Raw genomic sequence first — 20,720 nt, 5'->3', positions numbered from 1 at the left:
CACGAACATACAAGTTTTCCTTTATCCCCAAAAATTGGTACCCACGAAAATAAATGAATCCACAGTAGTCAAATTAGATATCATCAAGAAAGGAGAAGTTGTGAATAGAGTGTGTGGATTTATGAAACGCAGATTAATGACAAAAAATATTGGGGGCTTGAACGGTGCATTTGGAAAATTTGGAAACATTGTCTAATACACGAACTATTTCAAAGTTAAAGTCAAATTTAAAACAGAGTGTGTAGGTAAAGATAATATCTGTGAATACCTTTGTAAACTACCCTCCTTTAAGAGTACCTAGTCCGACAGATAATCAATCTATCTGTCTGTAGGACTAGACTACTTCGAAAAGAGGGTAGGTAGTATACCATACCTAATAATGACTACACCGTTCAGCTAGCAAGAAAGCTAACCAAAGATATAACCTTTAACTACACATGCAATGCCATCAGTTGTAAAGTAAAAAAAAATAATAGAGACCCGATTTCTTCTTCTTTGGATTTAAAATTCAAATTGTTTCAACGGGACATCAAGTGATTGGTTAAATTTATTATTAACTGAGGGTAAATTCTTGATTCGGGATAAACGGTGAATTTTTTGCCATTCTTTTCATCAAAATGTAGATATGAAAATGAATAAACAGCTGTATTGATCTCACAACCGAGCTGGAAATAAAACAGACATTTTTTTATATAAAAAAGTTAAAATAAGAAAAAGCTCTTTATTGGTTACTTGTGATTTTAAAATATGCTATTGGTAGGTATCTTCTTCATTTTGACTATACACTATGTCGGATTATGACTAGTACGTCCCTAAAATAAAACGAATTTAGATAGTCTTCTGTTAAATACTAGATGAAACTGATAAAAGTGTTAGGCCTGAAAGTTATTTAAATGTAGATATGACAATGAATAAACAGCTCTTACGCTCTCACAACAGAGCTGGAAATAATAGAGACATTATTTTATATCGAAAAGTCTTTAAAAAATCTCTTTATAAGTTACTTGATATTTTAAAAGTGATTAGCCGAAAAGTTATGTAAAGTTATGAACTAAAATAGATTTTGATTGATATACAGCAAACCCTAGGCATTATTACTTCGATACAGCTAGAAAAAATGCAATACATTAATTGGCCAGGAAGTTCTTGACAAAACAACAAATCATCAGTTACATCCTGGTAGTGAGAAATATTCTTGAATTTTTGTATTATTAAATAGAGGAATGTGTATATGAAAAAAATGCATGAGATACTTGTAACAAATGATATTTTATCATAAATTCAAATTCAAATTGACATTAACTTACACAAATAACAAGAAGGAAACATTTATGAGCATGAGTACATGCCGATAAATGCTGATATCACTACAAATAAACCTGATGATGACCAATTACATCCATACAACTTTCTGTTGAAACATGATATGTCGGACTCTGAAGATCATGAGTACAAATGTTTGAGAAACAAAAGCACAAAATCTGAACTCTCTTGAGGTAATTAATTTCAGTCTATTGTGTGAAACCAAGAAGACTTACCATCACTTAACTGGTTTTGAACAAGTTTATGCCATTTAAAAATTGTAATATAATTGTAAATTTTATGATGTAATTATTGAATTATGTGACAGGAGTAATTTCTGTATGTAAATAATTTTCTACTAAACAATTTCACCTTGAGAACTTGAAATCTACAATAATGTTATGACTCAGTCATACTTTTATTTATTCTTGTCCTAGTTCCTTAAATGATCCAACTTTTCCCCGATCACCGGATTTTTACAAGGGGGTCACGCTAAGGTCACTTGCATACGGAAAATATGTCAGCGAATTGCTTCCTAGAAGCAAGCATTTAAAAAAAACTTCTTCTTAATGTGGACAAATTAAAGAATTTTCTCCAGAAAATTCTGTATATGTACATAAGTTTTATAAGGAAAACTATGCATTTAGTTATAAAAAATACATAGGCATCATTTTTTTTAATTGAGGTTTCATATGAATTTGGAAAAACAATCAACCCAAAAACGTGGATTACTTGAAAATCAAATCAGCCGATAAGATATTTTGATAAATGATGAAGAAAATTTCAGAATTTCTTGCAAACACCCTCAACTGACCGTCATTATGTTTTTATTATCTCATAGAGTTTGGTCGGTTCTATTCATTTACTTCACAAAGAGGTCGTTGTGATAAGGGCAAGTACAAATCTTATATAGAAAATTACAGTTTGAAGTTTGGGATACGTTTTATCAACACAAAAGGTTTAGTCCTTTGATAGTTATTCGTATTATTTGATTTAGGAGTTTTTGGGATTCCATAGTTTAAATGTTGATAACACTTACGAGAAGACAAGGCAACATAGACGAACTTTTACCTTATCAGTCAAATAATAAACAGAGCTCACCAAAAATGGTCCTGTCCACGTTGTTATTAACATGATTATATAGTTTTTTTATTGATAAATTTAATTATTGTTCAGGTAATAGATTATTAAAAATTCTTTTGAAATTACAATTATTATTTATTGGTTATTTTACGGTACATAATATGTAAGAGAATAGAGGGAGGAAAGATAACAAAGGGACATCAAACTCATAAATCGAAAATAAACTGACAACGCCATGGCTAAAAATGAAAAAGACAAAAATACAAACAATAGTACACATGACACATCATAGAAAATTAAGATTAAGCATCACGAACCCCACCAAAAACTAGGGGTGAACTCCGGAAGGGTTAGCAGATTCTGTTCCACATATTGCACCCGTCGTGATGCTCATGTTAAAACAAATTCGGAAGGTCATATTCATAAAAGGGAAGGGGATTGGACGACGTAAAGAACACATTCGATATCACCTGTGAAATAACGGCCAACCTATTCGTGATGGCGTCCGTAAAATTTACGAAGGGATGATTTAAAGTAGAACTTGCCTGATCCGAAATACTTGGCGTCCGTCGTCCGTCGTCGTTAACTTTTACAAAAAAAACTCTCCTCTGAACTACTGGGCAAAATCTGATCAAACTTGGTCACAATCATCACTTGGGTATCTAGTTAAACAAGATATGTCCGATGACCCTGCCCGCGAACCAAGATGACCGACATGGACAAAATAGTACATTGGGTAAAATGCAGTTTTTGGCGCATATCTTTGAAACCAACGCATTTAGAGCAAATCTGACGGGATAAAATTGATTGTTCAGTCAAGATGATGGGGTTTACAAAATAGAGAAAAACAGGCAAAATGTACAGAATAAAGGTAAAACAAAAATAATAGGGAAAAGAAGGGAAACTAAAACTAAATAAATAATAGAGAATAACAGGATGCTAAAATGATATATAAAAATAGAGATTAAAGAAAAACAATTTAATATACATTTATTAAAGAGTAAAGATACATGTGTACAGAACCCCTATCTAGCCATATAAACACATAAATGACAAATACTCTGATAATTGTGATTAGGTCAGACAGGAGTTTGTCTGCAAAAGACTCATACATGTCATAAATTATTAAACTCTCAAATAAAAAAAAATGAAAGGCCAAATAATTTACAAAATTATAAACTTTGATAATCAAGAGAAAAACTGAAAGAGGCATGATTCATATATAAAATACAAAACTTAAAACCTCAAATTGAAAAATTATGATAAACAGTCAGAAGCGTTACTTAAACAAGTAGTTTTTTCATGTCACTTTTATATATAATATATAAGTAATTTTTGTTTTTGGAAATGATAAGATTAATTAATCATGTTAATAGAGTTATTTTAAATTCTAATAGAAGCATAGATTAAATGAAGTTTGAATGAGTTTTATATCATTTTATATCATAAAATAAATAATTTATTAGATTTGAGAGGAGTATGGAGATAAAAGTTTCAATTACAGATAATGACAAAAATATTACTTGAATAAGTTGTTTTATTATATACTTAGTAGTAAATACAGATAAATTGTATGTGTAATAAATCATTGGCAAGCGTGCTGTATCAGCCACCCGTGATGATATCGATATCAGCACGGTTGCAAAGGCTTTATCACACCTTTAATCTGTATGACGTCACGTCATCGATTGTAGTCACTGTCGCAAAGGCTTTATCAAACCCCTTATCTGTATGACGTCATTTCTAACCTCCTTATCTATATGACGTCATGTCACATAAAAAAAATCTACTTGAAGTATATGTATATAATAAAGTGTATATAATATGGCTTTTTCAATATCACACACCGTATCAACCCTCAACCAATATAATCCCTCGAGCAGAGCTCTTGGGATTATATTGGTGTCTTGGGTTGATACGGATGTGATATTGAAAAAGCCATATGATATTCTCTATTTATACATTTAAATTTTTTTAGTAATAAACACATGTAGTTGATATGGATTAGCAGTTATAAATAACTTGAAATCTTAATTAATTCACAAGTATGTTTCTATTTATACTAGTCTACCTTCAAGATTTTGGAGGAACAATGATAATTTGATAGTCCCAAGAGACCAATCTAAAATTGACAGAGAAGCATCCCTATGAAAGATAAGTGATAAGTGCATCAATAAGTTAATTAGTGTTTCAGTAGAACTATATTTCATGGGAAAAATAACCAGATGACTGTGAAAACTTGTTAAAGCTAGTAAAATCTGCATTATTGGTCACCTATAAAAATAATATTTAGAAAAGTTACCTAGTATTTATATAAGTAATATTTAAAGTAGCCTGGTTTCTAACATAATTTATATCATGTATATAGGTAGTTTTAAATGTTACTTGTTTAAATAGTGGCCCTGACTTATGATTTTTTTTTTCTGTTTGTTAAAATTTTTATTTTCTATTTAGCTCCTCTGACCTAAGAGGCCATACATGTGAGCTTTTGCCATCCCTTGGCATTAATTGTTAAATCATCCATTGTCTGGTGTATTATCTTTTTCATAGATCTTCTCTATTGAAACTACTGAATTAATGAATTGTAACCAAACTTAGGCTTTAGAAATGATCCTTAGGGTATCTAGTATATATCTTGTAATTTTTAGCTCACTGGTCAGGCTTATGTGAGCTTACGACATCACTTGGAGTCCGATGTCATCTGTCATTGTAAACTATTTAAAAAATCTTTTCCTCTAAAACTACTGGGCCAAATACCTTCAAACTTTAACTAAAGGTTCCTATGGGTATCTAGTTAATAAATTGTATCCGAAGTTTTGATCCATTGACAAACATGGTCGCCATGGCTAAAAATAGAACATATGTGTCAAATGCAGTTTTTGGTTTAAATCTCAAAAACTAAAGCTTTTAGAGCAAATCTCATTGACATGGGGTAAAAAATGTTCAATTGGTCTAGATCTATTGGCCCTGAACTTATCAGTCGAATCGAACAACACATTGTTGGGTTGCTGCCAACGAATTGGTAGTTTTAACAAAATTTTGCAGTTTTTTGTTATTATCTTGAATATTATTATAGCTAGATATAAACTGTAAACAGCAATAATGTTCAGCAAAGTAAAATCTACAAAAAAGTTTTATGTGACCAAAATTGTTAATTGCCTTCTCAAGGAGTTATTGCCCTTTAAAGTCAATTTTAAACAATTTGTTGATCAAGTTTGCTAACATTTAAAAATCTTCTCCTCTGAAATCCAGGTGAGCAATTCAGGCTCTTGAGAGCCTCTTGTTATCTTGTCCTTTAATTAAGAAACACTGCATAGTTTGGTAAAAAAACAATAATTTTAATATTTAAAGTATAGCATTTTAAGATTAATCTGCCTTTAAAATTAAGACCAATCTTGACAACCCGTGGCTATTTGAAGTTATTGCCCTTGTAATAGCACGTTCCCACAATTTATACATGTTATATATATATATGTTCTTGTTAACAATGATTGTCATATATTGAAAACAATTATAGCTATCATAAAGATAAATTTAAAACAGCAAAATAGTAGTGTAGATCCTTATATGAGTCATTGCCCTTGAAAGACAAAATATTAGCAGAATTTCAAGTTTCTTGCAGAAAATATGATAGATGTAGAGACACTTTATTTATGTTCAGCTAAGTTAAAGATCTGTGAATAAGCTTACATCATGACCAAAATAGTTAATTGATCCTTTATAGGATTTTTTGTCCTCTAGAAATTATTTTACCAAAAGTTATGGGTTTTTTTTCAGATAATAATAGAAAGAAGGAATTTATTTTTTCTTTAAGTGATAAATATGTTCAGCAAACATGGCAAAGTAAGATCTTGGAATAGGACTTGCATTATTTAAATTGCCAATTGATCCTTTAAAGCTGTTATTGCCCTTGATTTTAGAATATATATTACTAAATATTTTGTTTCGTTTTTTTTATTTTTGAATTATTTTTCTCATAGAAGTATTATATTTCATTTTACTTCCATGGTTAAATATAGAAAAGCAGAAACTTAAGTAGCCTACACCAAATTATAGGGGCCATTGGCGATTGGGCCCCTGCTAATTTCAAACCCTGTAATTACGTTTTTTATAGTAAGGAAGTGTCTTCATCAGAATTACAGTTTACATGTGTTATTTACATTAATGTCATTAATTAGTCCTGCACAGTTAAATATTAGAAGGAACTCTTTCATGTCTTTAGTCACATAAAATTATTTTATACATGTAGCTGTTTAACTAATTCACCAATGTTTCTATTTCTTTTGAATCCTATTGATAGGTTTTAATTGAATTTGTCACCTATTGTAGAATCTATTTTGATAAGATTCCAGTATTCCTGAATACTGTTTGAAGTTTTCTGCTTAAGAATTCGATTGATTGATCGTAATAAAGGATATATTATATCTATTTTCAACTTTTTCTTTTTATACATAAATTTATAGAAATTGATCCAATAACCACCTATTTAGGTAAAAATTATAACTCTGTCCTGATTTCATAGACAGAATTTCATAGAAATTAATCTAATATCTATCCATTAGTGCAAATCACAATTTTAGATTAAATAAATGTGCCTTCAAGTAGTTCGTGTGTAAAAAAAAATATGCTAAGGATGATACTGTGGATTCATTTATTTTCGAGGTCACGTGTATCAATTTTCATGGATTAAAGAAATTTTGTATATTTCGAGGATATTTGTTATTTTTGGTTTTGTCAAAGTCTGTATACAACCCGATGGCAAATTTATAATTCGTTTAACATTTAAATTCGTGGTTCAGCTGTTTCAATGAAAACCACGAAAATTGGTATCCCATGAATAATAGTTAATCTACGGTGAATATTTTCAGTATGAACATGATGAATGATGAAGGTTTATGCCATTCTGTTCTTATTTCAGATTGACATATCAATAGGAAATGCAGATAGCCTAGACAAACAGGAAGAAAAAGGTCTCTGATTCAGTTCTCTCTGTGAAGTTCAACATGTTCAAGGTCTTTTTTTAGTCTAAATTATAATGGGAAATTGTGAAAGGTAAGTTTGAAAGTAATTTGCTGTTTCACAAATATAAAAAATACTCTGTCTCTTACACACTTATCATATGTAGCAATAAGGCCACTATCTGACTATATTGGTATATGAAATGATTGTAAGGTGTATTTGCCTGACCAGTTAAACTGACCATGTCTTCATTTTCATGGATCATTTATGGATATTATAAAAAAAACGTCAAATTTTCATTCATAAGTAAAGCAGGCTTAGTTGTTAATTTCTGTGTTATTTGGGCTCTTGTGGAGAGTTGTCTAATTGGTATTAATGAATTATACCACAGCTTTTTTATATGACATTTGAATGTTGCATTTTTTATATAAGATACGTATTGCAATCACACATTAGCTGGCCAATTGTTTATAAGCATCCATGTTCACAAATAACTACATTTGTGCAATTAAGGGACATGCTAAGGAAGGCCTTTTTCATGCCCAAGCAGTGGTTTTACCCTTGACCTTCTGTATGTACATCCTTCCATACCTCCTAAAGTTGGTTACTGTTCTTTAACTTAAGTTTGCCTCAACCAAATATTATATGAAACTGATACACAATGCTTATAACCACAAAACACAGATCAAGTTTGAATTTTGGTGGTGCCATGTACTTTAACTGTTCTAGAGTTATGCCCTTTACAAACAAACAAAAATGCTGAACTTTTGTTTTAATTTTCTAACTTTAGTTTGTCCTGAACTAAATGCTATGAAATTAATACACAGCAATGCTTATTACCACAAAATACAGATCAAGTATGAATTAAGGGGGTGGCGTCACTTAACTATTCTGCAGTTATGCACCTTAACAAATGAAAAAGATGCTTATATTTATCGTTTCCGTTCTCTAACTTTGATTTGCCTCAACTAAATGCAATGAAACTTATACACAATGCTTGTTACCATTGTTATATTTATAGTTTCCGTTCTCTAACTTTGATTTGCCTCAACTAAATAGAATGAAACTTATACACAATGCTTGTTACCACAAAATACAGATCAAGTTTGAATTTTAAGGGGGTCACTTTAACCGTTCTAGAATTATGCCCCTTCACAAATTGAATGATTGCTGAAATTTTCATTTCCATTCACTAACTTTAATTAGCTTGCCTCAACCAAATGCTATGACATGTATGATATTGTACACAATATTTATTACCACAAAATACAGATCAAGTTTGACTTTTGAGGTTATCACTAAATTTTCTAGAGATATATTTCCCTTTGAAAATAGAAAAATTGCTGGAGTTTAGTTTCCGTTCTCTAAATTAGGTTTGCATAAACCAAATTTTATGAAACTTATACACAATACCTATTTAGTAACCACTAAATCAGATCAAGTGTTTTCGGTAGAGTCACTTTTACTGTTCTTCAGTTATGTCCTTTTATAACTTTATATGATATGCAAGCGTGGGCATCATCCGTGATCCATTGATAACATTCCCCATTTAATTTTTTGATGTCGGAGCAGATTTAAATGCCCCATTTTTTTGTAGGTATGAAATTGGTATTAAGTAACACACATATATATGTAGGACTCAAAGGTGCGAATGGGACGCTAAAGTGCGATGGTCTACGCCGAAGTGCGATGGTTCTTTCGCTGAAGTGTGATGGTTTAACGTTACATTAGATATTGTGATGTTTCAAAATACAACATTATTGAAAACAAAACGGATTTGCATGCAGAAGAATAAGACTTGTAGATAAGGCTTTATGCATACACCGGAAAGGAAGCAGAATGAAACGAACAATTTATGTCGGGGACAGTTTTAAGAAAGCATTTAAGAATTGGATGGAGGTTTCCAAAATGTGTAAATCTAATTCAGCAGCAAACCATGGGTGACAAGGCGGCTAAAAGAGGATCTGAAAACCAGTTTGAAAGTTCAAAACATGCCAAATGTATGCCGCAAAGTTTGTGTACGACAAGTTAAATGTCGTGATCTTAATATCAATATTGACTTCTCTCTTCATGTATACTTCACATGATTTTGTCTGGACAGTTTGATAATAAAATTATATTAATTATTAACAAATTTTCGTTTTATCAAGTAGAATTAACTTTCTTTTATTTTTGAGACGAGTCCTGCTTTGTAAGAAAACATGTACTTAAGTAACTTTATTGTGCTTACAGTATTATTGTCCTGAAACGGGTTAGGCCAAAATAACCAGAATGGTCCTACTTGGTGTTCTAAATTTCTGCTGCTTAGAGGAAAACCAGCTTATTTTCAAGCATTTGAAAAATAGTATTTGGTTTGATCTGACCACAAATAAAACACTTCAGCGTGTTAACCAACGCACTTCAGCGTTGACCATCGCACTTCAGCGTGACCATCGCACTTCGTAGTACCATCGCGGTTCAAAGTCCTACATATACATAAATATCAAAACATGAAAACACCAGATTAGAAAAAAAAGATGCAGTATGATTGCTAAGGAAACAACTGCCATAATAAGAACTAAATTTAAACATCATTAGAGTGGTAAGGCTTCAATTATTGAACAAAACAAATGACATACAGTAAGCTATGAAAGGACCTGTGATAACAAATTCATCTATTATCATGATTATAAGACAGAACAAAATATGTTGGGGAAAAAAATCATGAATAATATGCCTGAAGGACTTTGAAATATTGAACTTGATTTGACTTTTCTTTGTAGGTTACATTGAAATATTGGAGGACAAATTGGCGCAAGTCTTAAAAGACACAGATTTGAAGATAAACAAGAGAGAAAGAATGACAATCATAGTTTAAAGGACTGCAGACTTCCTGATATCTTTCAAACTGTTCTTTTGGTATAAATGTTATAATGCAATATCATCTTAGTTGTATAGTTATACATCCTGTAAATCTTGTTGGTGCCTTTTAGCTCCTCAAATGTAACTACTATTTAGTAAACAGTGTTGTGATTGTAGTTCTATATGTGAGCATAAAGAGTAAAAACACAAAAATACTGAACTCCGAGGAAAATTCAAAAAGGAAAATCAAAAATCAAAAGGCAAAATCAAAAGTCCAAACACATCAAACGAATGGATAACAACTGTCATATTCCTGACTTGGTACAGGCATATTAGTTAACTAGCGCATAGTAATTGCATATATATGCAATCTTAGTCTTTTCAATTCAGATATAATTTTTAAAACAAGTTATTCTTATCAGACTAATGGAATTTTGTTTTCTATGTTTAACCTGTTATATGCACTTTGTCAAATATAGCATGTTGCAAATGTGATGCAATAGAGAGCAAACTTTATATTTCTTAGAAAATACTTTTTCTGAACTGTAATGAAAAGTATGATTATACATAATATCAACAAAAATTTTTTCAAGTGAGACATATTTTTTTATGAATCATAATTATTCAACAAATGTTTTAAGAAACAAGTTTACATAAAAACTTTCTTATGTATCAAAATTCTGTGTTGTAAAATCTTAAGGATTTTTTTTTCGGGATTTTTCCAAATATGTTTAAAAAATCAAAATGCATAATTTTTGCTTGTAGATGTTATTTCGGGATTTTTCCCGAAATGGGTGAAAAAATCTATGCACCAAATGTGTTCCTGATATTAGATTTATATTTTCGGGATTTTTCCCGAAATGTGAAAAGAAATTATTAGTCATGAGATCTAGCATATACATTTGATTTTTCGGGATAAATCCCGAAAATATTTGAAGACATCTGTGTTATACATTTTGTTTTTTTTCAGGATTTCTCCCAATATGTTTAAGAAATCAAAATGCATAATTTTTGCGTGTAGATTTTATTTCGGGATTTTGGTGAAAAAAATCTATGCACCAAGTGTGTGCTTGATATAAGATTTATATTTTCGGGATTTTTCCCGAAATGTGAAAAGAAATTATTAGTCATGAGATCTAGCATATACATTTGATTTTTCGGGATAAATCCCGAAATTTTTTTTGAAGACATCTGTGTTATACATTTTGTAATTAGTTTATATTTGTCGGGATAATTCCCGAAATGTGTTTCAGATCTGTTTGTTCAAACGCCTTGCCAACATATGTCATAAAATTTAATGTTGAAAATGATTTCGGGACATTTCCCGAATAAATAGTTGTCATATATACATTTTTACCACAAATATTTTAAAACTTCATTTATTTTGGGAAATTTCCCGAACATTTAATGGAAGTTTTATCAATTATAAGAATAAACACATGGAATAATGTAAAACTTGTGTATTTCTTTATGAAATCTGCATTCATTTATAGTTAACATTGAAAAAGATTATAAAAAGGAATAAAATGGATTTTACTCTTTTAAAATAAAGTCTGTTAATAATGTCAATGTTCTGTGCTGAATGACCAAAAAGTGGACTATACGATCACACAATGCTGAATGATAAGAAACTATTAATGTTTTGTGTGGAGGGATATTGTGAAAAAAATTAGATTTACTTAAATATCTACTAGTATGTTAAACCTAATAATAGGGTTTTTCATTGATTTCAAATAGTAAATAATTGTGTTTCAAGAAAGTATTCTATAATTCATAAATAAACATATATTAATACTTATATTATCTGCTTTGTTGTTTAAAACTTAGTTTTGAACAGTTATAGAACAATATGTTGAATTAACATTTCCAAAGAAAAAAAGATATTCCATTAAAAGATTCATCTTATGACAATTTACTACCGTATAGAGTACATTGTTACATACACATTACTGTATATTTATATCTATATATTTATAATTTGAATCCCATAGGATTTTATTTTGTCCCATGGGATATTAAAAATCCCATGGGATATTTATAGTCCCATGGGTTTTTTTTTGTCCCATGGGACAACAAATATCCCATGGGACTACAAAATTCCATGGGATAATGGTCAATCCCATGGGATTTTGCCCTGTCCCATGGGATATTGAAAATCCCATGTTTTTATAAATCAAAAAGCAAAATAAATATAATAGTCACAGTAGAAAACCAATGAAATTTTTGAATCCCCTGTAATTCCGCACATTTTGGTTATATACATGACTTTGTAGCTCTTATTTGAGGCGGCGGCGGCGGATTTGCAAATGGGTGTTTTGCAAATTAAAAGTGTCCAGTGTTCTAGATTTTCTTAATATTTTAAAGTAAACCGGGATTTTCTCCAGATAATGAATTTTCTGTATTTTCTGAGATAAACTAGGATTTTCTCGAATTTGAATTAAGCTGAGATAAACCGGGTTTATCTGAGATAATTCTAGTTTATCTGAGATAATCCTAGTTTATCTGAGATAATCTAAGATTAATTCATAAAAGTGGTTCAGGCGTGCCATACACATGTTCCCTATGATATGGGTATACATTTACAATTAATTCTCCATAGGCGGTAATGGTAACGTTTTCCTCCGTTTCTCAGTCCATATCGTTTACTTGAACATGTATGATGGCTCATATCGAAGCTGATACATTTATACATGTCTGGTTAAATTTTCGGGGTGGCAAGTGAGATTACTTTTTTCGCAAATTGATGGACCCCGGAAGATGGTGAAAAATGTCACTCTCCTCATGAAATAATCCCAAAATTCTGATCATAAAATTCAATAAAAAAATTGTCCTTTCTAATAATTTATTTCAGGTCAAATCTACATCTTTCTTTTCTCATCACACCAGCTCTATAAAACAGTTCTTATTGTTCATTTATGTCCATTTTTAAAATCACAGCATCCACAATTGTATGGCGGACTAATATTTTTTTTAATTAGGTCATCTGAGTTCCTCATCTCAAGGTCTATTAGGGATCCTGACCCATATGATCTTTCTAATTTAAATGCAAAATTTTTGACCCCAATTTCACGGTCCACTCAACATGGAAAATGATAGTGTGAGTGGGCGGCATCCGTGTACTATGGACACATTCTTGTTCATTGTCAAATTATATATCAACGGGTAGCAATTTCACCAAAGTAAATGTCAGTGGGTCAGTTATTTTTCTATAACGTTTTTTATATGTTTATAATCAACATGCACAGGAGTAAAACTGCACAGATTGTAGTATTGATGTTTGAATGAGACATCAACGCCCCTTGTCTAACTACATGCATATTCAAGACGAGTACATGAAAATGTTGCATGAATATAAACAATCCTTTGTACTAGATTGACACGCCGTGTGTGCTTTTGAAATGAAATTGACATACACATCAACTTGTATGTGTGTACTTCTGATGAGTTAAGCCGGTTTGAAATTATTTTTATGATTCGTTCTTATGTTGTACTGTTATTCCACTGTCCCAGGTTATGGTAGGGTTGGGATCCCGCTATAACATGTTTAACCCCGCAACATTATGTATGTATGTGCTGTCCTAAGTTCGGACCATGAATTTCAGTGGTTGTCATTTTTTTCTGTGTTACATGTTTGTTTTTCGTTCATTTTTTTATATAGATCAGGCCGTTAGTTTTCTCGCTACAATTGTTTTACATTGTCATTTCAGGGCCTTTTATAGCTAACTATGCAGTATGGGCATTGCTCATGGTGGAAGCCATACGGTGATCTATAGTTGTTAATTTCAATAATAGTGTCTTTTAGGTTGCTTGTGGAGAGTTGTCTCATTGGCAATCATACCACATCTTCTTTTATATATATATATATTTATAGTATACACAAGGTATTATCCTGCAGTTAATATTTGTCACTTTTTAACATTATTCTAAATCTAGGCCTAGAAGTGTTTACTCCTCACTTAAGCTGTTATCACACCTTACCGGATAGCACGAACGGACGCCTAACAATAAAAGAAAAAGGTTTCCGTTGACAAAATTGTTATCCGTTTACGTCCGTTGATGAAGATACGGATTAAAAACGGAAACGAAACTGACAAGTTCCGTAGAAAACGCAAACCTACAGGATGTACAACGGACACTTCATCCGTTGAACGTCCCTTAATTCAAAGTTTTGAACATGCTCAAAATTTTCCACCGGACAGAAGGGACATTGATGAATAAAACGGATGCTGAATGGACATAAAACGAAAACTAGTGGATGTCTAACGGACATGAACGGATTGAAAAAAAGTTATCCGTTCGGCGTCCGTTTGCGCTATCCAATAAGGTGTGACCGGTGCTTAAAACTCCGGTCACACCTTACAAGATAGTGCGAACGGACGCCGAACCGATAACTTTTTCAATTCGTTCGTGTCCGTAAGCCGCGTTGTTATCCGTTAGACGTCGGTCGATATATGTTTCATTTCGCTGCTCAGTGTCAGACAACAGGGACTCGGTTAGCAGATTAAAATTTTGTAAATCAATGTTTTTAATTTATTTTTTATTATTTCCTGTCTATTTGCATTACTTTATTAACGTATTTAACGTTGCCATCACTATTTCTTTGTTTTCTGGCAATGTGCAGTTTACTATCCATATCCGTATACTGAAAAAACCTAGGTGCAGTTTACTATCCATATCCGTATACTGAAAAACCTAGGTGCAGTTTACTATCCATATCCGTATACTGAAAAAACCTAGGTTTTTTCAGTATACGGATATGGATAGTAAACTGCACATTGCCAGAACACAAAGAAATAGTGATGGCAACGTTAAATACGTTAATAAAGTAATGCAAATAGACAGGAAATAATAAAAAATAAATTAAAAACATTGATTTACAATTTTTTAATCTGCTAACTGAGTCCCTGTGTGTCAGACTGTCCGCTTTATTGGTCGACTTCCGTTTTGTCCGATGGAAAAATTTAAGCATGTTCAAAACTTTGTATATATATTTCATCTTTTAGTACTGTGATGTTTTATGTTATAAGGTCAACCTGCAGCTTTGATATATAAAAATGATAGAATCTGAAGCTAGATGATGTATCAAATATTTTTGCATTGTACGTTTTTTTAGACAAAATATTCAACTCAAACACGCCCTAGCATAAAAAGGTGAACTCGATTTTCTCTTTTGGATACAATTGTTACCCATTTTTTGGAATTTTTTCTTGGGTCACCTAATGGAAGGGCAGACAAGAAAATTACTGAACTAATAGATTGATATGTTCTCCGTACAGGCAATTCTTAAAATTATATCTTTATTCAGATTTTAACTTACCACAGATAGAAAATAAAATCAAGTTAACCGTAAAAAAGGTATTAAACTCGAATAGTACCGCGCACTGATAAAGTTTGTTTGTTCATTTTGGGAAAAAAACTATATTTTTACAATAGAAATTACATTTTAATTGTTAAAATAAACTCTATCATAGCTATTTTAATAGTTTTAATCTTTTTATAGTAATAATGCACGCGTGTTGGATTGCCAGTCATAGTTAATTTGAACTTTGAAACCTCAGCGCCCATGTTTTTAACAATAAATATATTTCATGACACAAAGTAACCAGAAAGTCTCAACATTGTGACAGAAAGACTCAACCAATACCTTTATATCTCAACCATTTAGAATTTTTCATTTCTGTGCTAAGACTAGGCTTGACAAACAAATTTCTTGCAATTTACAGACGTGGTTATCGTAAAGCATAAAAAAACACAAACAATTGACATATGGTCCGAGACCACCATTGTCGTCCCTTGATTTTGATTATTTTTCCATATTTAATGCCTTAAATTGCAAGTAGGGGGGTGAAATTACACTGTAAAAAAATTTGGGTCCAGAATTATAAAGGAAAGTAGTGATTTGGTCCAGCTGAAAAAGGTTTAATATTAGCACTTCGGAATCTGTCAAAAGATTTCAAGACGCACTAAACATAAAATTGTCCATATTTTGAGTTAGAGCCGATGAAGTTTTCTATAATTTTGATATAATTTCATTTTGTCCCAAAAGTAGTACAACACACTGTAAAAATTTCTTTGAGAAAGCGCAGGTGGGATTTTTTTTATTTTTATTTATGTTCTAAAAGAAATGCACTACGAAATAATTGTGGTCTCGGACCATATTGTCTTGCTAAATCATTAATATCATAGCAGTTCTATCGGATTCAAAGAAAGTAAACATGATAATCCGTATGAAAAAAGTTATTGTGACTTCAATTTCAGATATTTTGACCCAAGAAGAGACATATTAGTTACAATTATCATTTATCTATGGCATGACATTCTCCTATTTTACAAAAAAAAATCATTGATTTTCAGTAAATTGTCGTCGACCTACTCTGTGTTTATTTTGGATATTTTGAACGAGAAAAGTTCAACAGGAAATGCCAGAATACTTTTTACCGTCTCAACATTTTGTTGCGATTAGATGGTTTACCAGGCGTTTTTATGGCTTGGCTGGGGGATAATACACCCCGTCATTGGTGTATTGCAATATTGTGTCTTTCGTTGTTGCTAATGTGCTTTGTATATCTATAATACTAAAATAACGAGATCCAATTTGTCAGCTGTCATGGGGTAAACACGACAAATCAAAGAATTCAACTATATATATAACTAATATAGGTCAATGGTGTAGATTAAAAATTACACCACTCCAGACCCTTTTGTTTTCCACATAATTAATATTGCCAATAAAAAACAAGTTTCGGGTCTAATCCGATACCAAAACCAATAGTACTAGAACACACCCGCGAAATCGCTGGGAAATAGAGCCTATATGTAAACTGTAAAAAAAAATATACTGACTGGAGAATTTCAGGAAAGGTATCAAAAGTCAAAGGTAGTTAGGGACTGGGCACATTTTTTTGCCCTCCCCCTATTTTCCAAATACCGATTTTTATACCTTCTGTTTTTGTAACAAATACAGTTGTTCAAAGTAAATGTATCTAAGTATACAGAAATATATCCGCAGTGACCGCCTTTGATAGTAAACCATAGGCGGATCCCAGGGGGTGGGGGCCCTGCCCCCTCCCCCCCATTTCGTTGAAAACAATTTGTTGATTATATGGGGAATCACTGAAGCATGAGAGGAACGCCCCCTCCCTTATGAAAAGTTTTGGATCCACCACTGTAAACTAATTGATAGTAAATAGCAAATATTGTCCATTTTTGTTTTCCTCCAAAAATAACCCAAACTGAAACAGGTTAAGCAAGGATGATTCATGCTAGAACTCAAAATGATAGCAGAAAGCAAATTTATATACTTTATTCATAGTCTTTGTATGTTCAAAGTACAGAAAAACACAAACCGGAAGACTAATCTGACTTAAAGTTTTGACGGGGAAAATATCCGGACGCATTCTTTTTCGTTTTTATCCCAAAATAACCCAAACCGAATGATCATAAGAATGGATGACAAATGCGACTATAAATGTTACCTATGGGACACAGAGGCGTGATGATTAATTTATTGTGGAAGGAGGAGAAGCGACACACAAAATGAGGTCTTCTCGTTTAATAGTATAGATATTCACCTGTAACCTATTACCTTATCTGTACGTTCCGCATCTGACAGGCGCACCACCAAACGGTGTATTTAGGATTGTGCTGTATACACGGGTCATAATCACAGGGTTGACACTACTAAATTCAATCATTGTCAAATTTTCCCTATTGTGGTATTTTAATAAGTAAGACTTTCTTAGATACCAATACATATACTAAAAATCTGGACTTAAAATAAGGCGTATAGGTACAGTTTTCAATTTGTTAGCAGGCATGACGTAAAACAGCGAATCAAAGCATTCAACTTTATTTATAACTTATATAGGACAATGCTGTTGATTAAAAAATACTCCATTCCAGGGCCTTTTGTTTTCCAAATAACTAATATTACCATTAATTGATAAGTTCCAGGTTGACGGGTTCAAACAGAAAGATTTGAAAGCAGAGAAAACTGTGTATCTTATAATCAGCATGCCTTTATCAGATGACAATACCAAATATACTAAAATAAGGCTTACGCATAGTTATATACTTTAATTCAGTCACGGACACGCGATATCACGGGTGTGTTCTAGTATATATACATACGACTCAGACGTACTTATAAATATAATTATTTTCTGTGACTGTATCTTACATTAATTTGTAGGATCCTTTACTATAGATAATTTAGCTGATCTGTAACAATAACATCTCCATGCCTTATATATCATGTATTGTAGTATTCCGCTAGATTAAAACTGACGAGAACAGGTAACACACGGCCACTGAAAGCTTTATTTTTGTAGAGCCCAAGTGGTCGTGTGGTCTAGCGGGACGGCTGCAGTGCAGGCGATTTGGTGATACGATATCACAGAAGCATGGGTTCGAATCCCGGCGAGGGAAGAACCAAAAATTTGCAAAAGCAAATTTACAGATCTAACATTGTTGGGTTGATGTTTGAAGAGTTGTACATATATATATATATATATATATATATATATATAAAATGACTGAATAAATAGTCAACGATTAATCTTACAGGGCGATGGATCATATATATATGCCTTTTTGTTTTTTATGTTAATATGTTGTTTTTTGTTGGTTTTTTTTAAAGTGATTAAGGTTATTACACAATGTTGACTGCTGTAACACTATTTTTTTACAATTTTATCTATTATGTATGGGGTTGTTTTTATTTACACATCATCAATATATTTGAATTGAATGTAACTGTCATACAAGTGAGAGGTTTAGCTAGCTATAAAACCAGCTTTATTCCACCTTTTATACATTAGAAAAATGCCTCAACCAAGTCAGGAATATGACAGTTGTTTTCTATTCGTTTGATCTTTTGTTTTGTCATTTGTATAGGGACTTTCTGTATAGAATTTTCTTCGGAGATCTGTATTTTTTTTATTAGAAAGAAAGGTTCATACTCCGTCATATAAAGTTGACTTTTGGACTGATTTTGCTGTAAGACTTGCAACTCCTATAAACGTCAAATTATAATAACTTTTTGTGGATATGCACATCTACATAGTACATTGTACGTCTATAAAGTTTCATGATGTTTTCTTGTTTGGTTAAAGAGGAGCTGTGATGAGAAACTGTTTAAAGTTCAAAGGGGCATAACACCTAACAAATATAAATCAGTATTTCCTGGTCATCATGGTCATTTGAACATCTATATTTTATTTTCTTATTATCTACAAAAATCGATAACAATCTGTTGTGTGAGTTCAAGGGAGTTGCAATGACAAACTGTTACAGTAGTATATATAAAGGCCATAAATGGTAGTTCAAAGGGGCATTACTCCTAAAAAATAAATAGAGAATTTGTCCATGGGACACAGATGAGATGATGTAATTCTTGTAAATAACGTTATAAAGGAACATAACTAGAGAACTGTTCCACCAATTCAAACTGGATCTTAGTTTTGCAGTTAACAGTATTTTGTATACGTTTTATAATAGTATTTGGTTGAGGCAAACTAAAGTAAGAGAAAAAGAACAAAATTCAGCAATTTTGTCCATATATAAAGGGGCATAACTCTGGAACGATATATTCTTTATATGTGGTGTGTGATGATAAGCATTGTGTATAGCTTTCAACAACATTGGTTTGAGGCAAATTAAAGCTAAAAAACGGAAACTAATTTTTGGATGTACAGACAAACATACAGACAAACAGGGATAACATGTTAATCAAAGTGCTTTAGAGCACTGAACGGTAAAGATTGGTTCAAATTATCAGTGGGAAGCAAGATTAAATATTGCATTGGTTGGTGTTGATTTAATAGCTATTCTAGTCAAAGGAAGATAACTCCAATTTTTAAAGAAGAGGTTAACAATGACATAATGGTTATGTAAATGTATTTCAGTTGTTTCCTGTAATTAGTTAATACTTCAGTTTTATCATGTACATCTTTTGAATATTCATTTTATAAAATTTACTGTTTGCAAAAGTATAAATTATTCTAAATTATTTATGATTTTCTGGTGACTAACAGAAAACCCTTGCCGTTTTTGGCACAACCTTTTTGATCTTTTGGTCCTCGATGCTGTTCAACTTTGTACTCGTTTCGGCTTTCAAACTTTTGTATCTGGGCGTCACACGTAGGTCTTGTGTGGACAAAATACACTTCTGGCGTATTAAAATTTTGAACTTGTTGCCTTTTGTTGGCTGTTGTTCGTGTGATTTTTTGTCAATTGTGTTCTCCAATTCATTTATATTGTAGTCCTGTGTTGTCATTTTGATGTTATATTTCACATGGCCATAAAAGTGCGAGGTTTGGCATGCCACAAAACCAGGTTCAACCCACCATTTTTTCCTTTAAAAATGCCCTGTACCAAGTCAGGAATATGGCCATTGTTATATTATAGTTCGTTTCTGTGTGTATTACATTATAACGTTGTGTCGTTTGTTTTCTATTATTTTTGAGTGTAAATTCACAGTGCGATAAGACGTGTCACGGTACTTGTCTATCCCAAATTCATGTATTTGGTTTTGA

Source organism: Mytilus galloprovincialis, chromosome 3, assembly GCF_965363235.1.
Source record: "Mytilus galloprovincialis chromosome 3, xbMytGall1.hap1.1, whole genome shotgun sequence".
Taxonomy (NCBI): Eukaryota; Metazoa; Mollusca; class Bivalvia; order Mytilida; family Mytilidae; genus Mytilus; species Mytilus galloprovincialis.
This window is presented reverse-complemented; position numbering follows the sequence as displayed.